Below are 7817 nucleotides of genomic sequence, written 5' to 3'. Positions count from 1 at the left end.
TTCATTCATGGCAGCAGTCCAATTAGGATCCTTTAAGGCTGTTGTTACTGTTTCAGGTTTAGGATATGAAACCTTGTGTGTGAGGAGAGCGTAACGGGGATTTGGTTTAGAGATTCCTGCCTTGGAGCGAGTTGTCATAGGATGCGTAGAGACCTCTGTAGTTAAGTCATTAGTCACTGCAGTTGTATCCTCTGTAATCAAGTCATCTGAATGTGTAGCACTTGAGGCAGGTGAATGGGAATTGTTGCCTATAGGAACATCGGAGCTTGCGGGACACTCAGGACTCCCTTCAACAGCCTCAAGTGGTGATCCAGGTGAATTTAGCTGTGAGCTATTGGGAGTATCTGAGACTGGAACTGGCGGTACCGATAAAGTTGATGTTACAGGATCATGATTAAGATCATCGGTGGCGTTGCAGACTGCAGGGATGATTGGAAGTTGCTTGAGCCATGCTGCTTACAAAGGCGTTGGTGAGGACTGTTGAAGAGAGCTGTATGTGTTGGCAAAAGGAAAGCATGTTTCATCGAAGATGACATGTCGACTGAGATAAACCCTTCCAGTAGGAGGATGAAGATAGCAGTACCCTTTATATTTTTCAGTATATCCAAGAAAGACGCAAGTCATAGATCTTGGATCAAACTTGGTTTTAGCATATGATCGAGGAGTGGGAAAACAAGCACAACCAAAGATTCGAAGAGCAGTATAGGTTGGTTTCTTGCTAAAGAGTGCTTCATAAGGCCTTATGTTACTCGTAAGAGCAGAGGTTGGAAGTAAATTGCAGAGAAAGTTAGATGTGAAGAATGCTTCCACCCAATAGCTTTGAGGAGTGGTACTTTGAAACAGCAAGGTAAGTGCCATCTCTGTTAATTGTTTGTGCTTTCTCTCTGCAATCCCATTTTGTTGAGGAGTATGGGGACAGGAGATAAAATGTTGGATACCTGAAGTTTGCAAATGAGTTAAAAAACTTTTACTCATGAATTCTCCACCACCATCTGATTGAAAAGTCTCTATTTTTGTTTGAAGCAAAATTTCAATAAGGAGCTGATACTTGATGAAGATGGAGCAAAAATCAGATTTTCTCTTTAATGGATAAAGCCAACAATATCTGGAGAAGTTGTCAATAAACAAAGCATAAAATCTGAATCTGAATCGTTGAATAGAAGAAACAGGGGAAGGACCCCAGAGATCACAGTGGATTCTCTCTAAAGGTCTTGTAGCAAGAAAAGTAGAAGAACTAAATGACAATCTTGAACTCTTCCCAAGCTGACATGACTCACACACCTTGCTGGTACTTTTATTAACTTGAATTGCCTTATTTTCAGAGAGGAGATTGAGAACTTGCTGATTTGGATGTCCTAATCTCTGATGCCATACTTCATCACTTTTTTTGACTTGTCTCGTTGAGTAGTACATCTGATATTTAGGATCATCCAGCTTGTATAAACCATTAGTTTCCCTTCCCTTTGTTAGAACCTTGCGTGTTGCTTTGTCCTTTATAATAACATCGTCAGAATCAAATGAAACTTTGCATGGATAGTCTTTAGTCAATTTTGATACTGACAGTAGGGACTTCGCTATTTCAGGACACACTAATACATCTTTAAGAGGAAGGTTACCTGATGTTGGAGGAAGATTAGCAGGGCCGACGTGAGTAATAGGGAGGAAGTTCCCATCACATGCCATGACCATATCTGACCCGTGATATGGTTGAGCTTGCTTCAGACGCTGAGTGGAACTGGTGATGCGGGCTGTTGCAGCAGAGTCAGGGTACCAACTGTTGTCTTTTGTAACATTAGTAATATGAAGTGCAGAGAAGGCTGCTGCATTGATTGCAGGTTGAGCAGGTTGTTGATATTCTTCATCGAATCGATACCAACACTCAAAGGCATTATGACCTCGTTTGCCATAGATATGACACACTGGTTTTTCATTCGTGTTGACAGGTGATCTGGCAGGAGGAGCGGGTGAGAATTGCTGATGAAAGCCATGACCACGAGTTGAGTAGGACCCTCGTCATCTGCCTCTGTTACCACAACTGCGGGGTTGGTAGTTTGAAGACCTTGAGGTGTTAAATGCGAGGTGTGGTGAAGCATCGGAGGAGACATAGTATCCTTGGAGCCTATCGTCGTAGCCAATGAGACAAGATATCACATTGTCATAGGTAGGTGCAGGTAATCGATCCATTGAATCTTCAATAACAGTAATGATAGGCTCATATTCACGGCCTAAACCTCTTAGAGCATCGAAGATCAGCGAAGATCTTCATCTTCTCACTAACCGGATCTCCTATTGAAGCTAGCTGATCACAAATTTCCTTGATTCCTCTAAGGTAGTTTGACATGCTCTTTTCTAGTTTATCAGCATTTTGCAGACGTCTTTGGAGTTCAAATAGCCTAGAGGATAATAAGCGGTTAAAGTGAGAGATTAAGGTTTCCCATACCTCTTGAGCGGTTGTAGATCCAATCACCAGTCGCAGAACATTTTCTGTCATGGAGCCAAGTAGCCATGCCTTGACAACTTGGTCAGATCTGGACCAGCTCTCAAAATCCGGATTAAGAATGTCTTCAACTCGGTCATTGATGTTGTTGCGGATGGGGATCTTCTCAGCAGGTGGTTTGACTGCACCATTGACGAAGCCAAGAAGAGATTGAGTGCGCAGAAAAGACTCAAACTGAGACTTCCAAATGATGTAATTTTGCTCAGTGAGTTTTATAGTGACACAGTTTGAAATGTGTAAAGAAGGGGAAGAGTAGGGTTCCATGGTTCCATCCATGGCTCTGATACCATAAAGAAAGTAACAGATATGTGAAAGATTGTTTGTTTGTTATTCAATCCTTGAAGTGTTATTATTACAGTGGTTAGACTCTTTATATAGAGGTTACATTGGTTTTAACCTAGCTTCTAGAGTCTTCTACTATGATGTTAACTGACACATGGCTTAAGCATCATAATCTCACAATTCAAGCGCTGCAAACCTGTTCTTTGTCGACATATCCGTACTGATTGCAGGGATTGCAGGTTGTGCATGAATTGCAGGTTGTTCTAATCCTCTCTTTTTGGCTTGTTCTGTATTTAACGTTGAGTAATTTTGGGGTTGAACTCTTGTTCTCTAATTTTCACATCTTTATTGGACTTCGCATGTATAGGGCCTTGTAACGAAACTATGTCGTTTTGATTGTTGTTGTTGATAGTTACCCCTATTTCGTCAATATTATCCTATGTATATGCTTTTATTGCTTTTTTTTTCTTTCATTCGCTAAAAGCTTATATTTTTTTATTACATCACAAATGATATAGATCGATTATATTGTTAGGAGGGTGTTAATTTATGGTCGGTTTGTGCCTATGATCTTGCAGCATACCGAACCAGTTTAGTTACCCTTTATACAAATCAAAAATTAATTCTTAACGGATATGAAAGCCATTTATTTCTCTTCATGAGAGTCTCTTGCTTTTGTCTATAAAAGAAAGATTGCAGAGAGACAAGGAAACTAACTTTGACAACAATTATGTCCATTGATACGAATGAGAAAAATTCTATATAGAGAAAAACGTTCTATAGAGAAAAAATTTCAGCATATCAACCGAAAGAGCATTTTAACGGTGGATTGTAGCTAATTGTTGTGCTGAGGATGATGTAAATTGTAAACAGCATAATCTCGATTACTCATTGGAATCATATATTGTATCTCTAAATTTTACAATTTCAAAGTTAAGGATGCATACCTACAATATTTCTTGGTACGTTGGTTTTTAATGAAAATATAACATCCCGCTCAACTATTTTGCTTTTTACAATTGGAGGATCGGGTTTCTACATAGAAATAGATATATTTATCATGTTACTCAATCGATCTATTCAGATATCTATAATGTCAGAATTAAAGATAATACTAGGTAACAACCCGCACTATGTGCGGTACAAAATAATTTTTACTGTAATTTTTATTAACAAAATCTATAATATTTATCAGTAATTAGAATTAAAATTCGATTGTGTAGTATATATATATATATATATATTTTAAAGTATATATATTTTTTGTATAATAAGTAAAATTTAACATGTGAGAATTATTGTAATATCAATCTTATATTATCATATCATATGAACAAAGAGTTCTTAAAATTCATTTTAAAGATTTTATGAAAATATAATTAAAGAATATAATCAAGTTAAAACAGAATATAAAAATTTAATTTTGGGTGTTAATTATATTTTTGGAAAACTGATGTAAATATTATTAAAAACTAATAACAAATAAAGAAAATAGTGTCTAGAGTTCTGTGAGTGCGACACGTCAGCATTTTGTGTGAGAATGCTTCTCTTTTAATATATAAGGGATGAGCTAACTCATTGTGAAACAAAAATGAAAGGAGTATTATAACACGATGTACTTAACATAATGTGTCATAGATCATCTATTTACTGCAAAAGTAAACCGTGTAAAAAAAATATACAAAGTAACATATAAGAAGAAAAATCAAATGATCAAGAAATCAATCATCTTCATATTAGATAATTAGTCATGGATGATGAGCAAGAAACCTAGATGGACGAACTCAAGATTTAAATCAGAGTAAGGAAGCAAGTAAAGTTTGTGGTAATGAACACTAGAAGGATAATTGATGCGCCTCTAGTGACAGGCGACCATAAAAAATAGTAGAGTAACTGATGCTTTTATCTATTAAAAAGTTTAAAGTACGATTGACTTCTAATTTTAAGTTCATAAATTCGAGAAAAAAAATTCGGAACAAAATTCTTTGTAAATGGTGGTTGTACTTCTTATATAGGTAATTTGACTATATATATTTTTAAAACATTATGTTTTTAACTAGAAAAGAAACCCCCAATTAACATTATAAAAAAATGGATAATACATTGTGGATGTTTGTATTTCTTCCCTAGAAATATTATTGTCAATTTAACAAATTAATACTTGTAAATTGTAATAGAGTGATTATCTCATAATATCTATACTATTAAAAGAAAAGCATTTTTAATAAAAAAAAACATAGGGTTAGAGATTATTACAATGAAATGTCACTCAAATAGGAATAAGGATATCTATAATCCTGAAGCCAAACATATATTAGATGAGTTACATTTAACCAAAAAATCGGAGCCAAACAGTACCTTATTCGGATCCTATATCCAAAAATAGTATTCCAAAAACAAGAATTACAAAAAATTAATTGATTAAATTTTATTTATTTATTTTATTAAAAACAGAAATAAATTTAATAGACTTTCTCAATTTAAAGAGTTTCCAAAAAGTGGTAGTGCAGATAACTAGATTTTATGAAACAAGAATTAGAAAAATATAAAGAGATCTCAATATTTGAAAATATTGTAATTATCATACAAAACCGTATTATTAGTGATTTGATTGATTATGATTAGGAAATCTAATTAAATACTATTGTGATTCTAACCAAAAAAACTAAATGGTAAAGATTTTATTACTTAATTAATTATGAAATATTTTAAATTATACTAACGAATATACTTTAAAATCTACCCTAATTGTAAGAAACAGTTAAATGATTTACTTGAATTAGATCTAATTTTTTGGATAATTTGAAATACTCCCGAAATTTTAGGAAAAATGAATTACTGATTCACTAAAATTACTGATTAAAAGATATTTAATCAAGATATGGTGTTAATTCAGCTTTTATTTTGCGTAAGCAATTGACGTAATATGCAATTAAGAATTTATTTGTTGAGATTTTGATCTTTCAAACCCTAATTATCTTTGAGCTATATATATATCTTCTTAAAATTACACACTGCATAAATCGTTTCATAAAAAATATTTTTATCGGCCAGGGAAAAAACGTTGCGGAACTTGGAATATGAGTGTTCAAAGGTTTTAGAAAAAATGGCTGATGATGATGAATATGTAACCAAGCTCCATCATTTTATTTGGGGTGAGTCTTATTTTTACTGTACTGTAGGTTCAGAAATTTGTTATTTTTGTATCTTTTAAGTAAGAAATTTTGTGTTTGCAGATAGTTGATGACATACGTAAAAAGTGACTTCGGCTATGCATATAGGTTTTGTACATGAGTTCTTTCGCCCATTTATACACATATTATATTGTCATCGTATATCCTATATATTTACAAGCATTATCTTTGTGTATAACATTTAACAATTTTGCATTCACTAAATTTTTTTAAATATATTTATTTTCGATTAAATTTGGCTTTTCATATAATTTATAAGTCGGAGTAAATGTGAAACGCTTTTCTGGCTTTGTTACTGAAAGAGAATGATTCCATTAAATTATATCTTATGTTTTTCCTCTCATATGCCTCACTATAATGATTTCTTTCAGATCTTTCTCTAGAGTGAATCATCCAGTGAATCCTAATTCATGGCGCAACAGTTGAATTATTTATTTGTTAAATTTTTTTGTTTGTCTAACAAAAAAAAGTGTGTTAATTAAAAACAAATCATTGGTTCGATTGTATGGTTCTGTTTGTTTCAAATGTTTGTGTTTTCTTATTTACATGAAAACATTTCTAATATATTTTATGCTTGAATAATCAGGTATATTGGATTGAAGCCACTCGAACAAATTAAACTGAGAATATTGTCTTAAGAGAAAATTTTCATAACATGTAAACTACTTTACCCCTTATGCAAAGCACCTCAGGTTTGTATTTTTAATTGAATTTAGTGATTTTATTTATAAGTTTAAAATACAATATCAATGGTGTTTACAAATCCGAGAATGATGTTTTCCATTTCAACTTTACAGATTACCATAAACACAAGGGATAAAGCAAAAAATATGGTTTCCAAGGCATTGGAGAACTCAAGAGATACTTTTAGTTTTAGATTTGTTCATTCTAAAATTTGAGGGCTATATATGTTGCTCTGGAATAGAGAGAAGATGATGGTGTCTCTTCTGGATGAAGAGAGAAGGTTACTTAGGTTGGGCTTAAGTCTGTGACTCTCATATCATTGTTTATGATTAAATTGATGGTGTTTAGTCTTTAGATATAGACGGTTTGTCCAAAAAAAAAAAGTCTTTAGATATAGACGAGAACAACATGTAATTGTATAGTAGATTTGTCCGTCCATACACACAACATATAGCATAAGGTGTAGACATGTATATCCCATAATGTAAATGTTTCATAATACAGGTTATAAAACTAATTAAAAATTGTAAATTCACATTATTTGCTTTATTTTCATTGAATTTGTGTGTTATTTAAATTTTATCAATCAAATAAAACAAAACAAAACTATGTTTACATATTTAAGAGTAGTTTTTTTATTTTAATTTTATGTATCACCAAAACATTTCTATAGACATTTCTATTTTTGAAGATAAAAAAAAATGTTGACAAACTATTCCTGATAAAATAGAAGATGATATGGGTTTGTGATGCAGCATTCTAGAAGCTTCTTAGCTTCTTCTTCTTCTCCACGTTTCATTTTATGTTTGTGTTATTCAATTTCCTTTTGCTATGTTAATTCCTTTTCTTTAAGATTCTCTTTAGGTTTAGCATTATTGAATCTAGGGCTAGCGACTTTGCCCCTCTCTTCTATTTAAGCATTGAGCTTTATCTTTGTACCGCAGCTATTGATTTCTAATAATATTGTGGAGAACTCTTCTCTTCAACAAGTCTTTAAACTCTTGCTTTTCTCTTTAGAGAAACCTAGAATTCTAAGCATATAAGTCTTGCTCATCAATCTCCTAGATTAGTTGAGATTTCTTGTATTTGTTTCTATACATACAAGTCTTGCTTAACAATCTCTTGATTAGTTAAGACTTCTTGTATCTCTCTTTACATCA

The sequence above is a fragment of the Camelina sativa genome, chromosome 14, assembly GCF_000633955.1.
Source record: "Camelina sativa cultivar DH55 chromosome 14, Cs, whole genome shotgun sequence".
NCBI classification, from domain to species: Eukaryota; Viridiplantae; Streptophyta; class Magnoliopsida; order Brassicales; family Brassicaceae; genus Camelina; species Camelina sativa.
Note: the sequence above shows the minus strand (reverse complement) of the source record.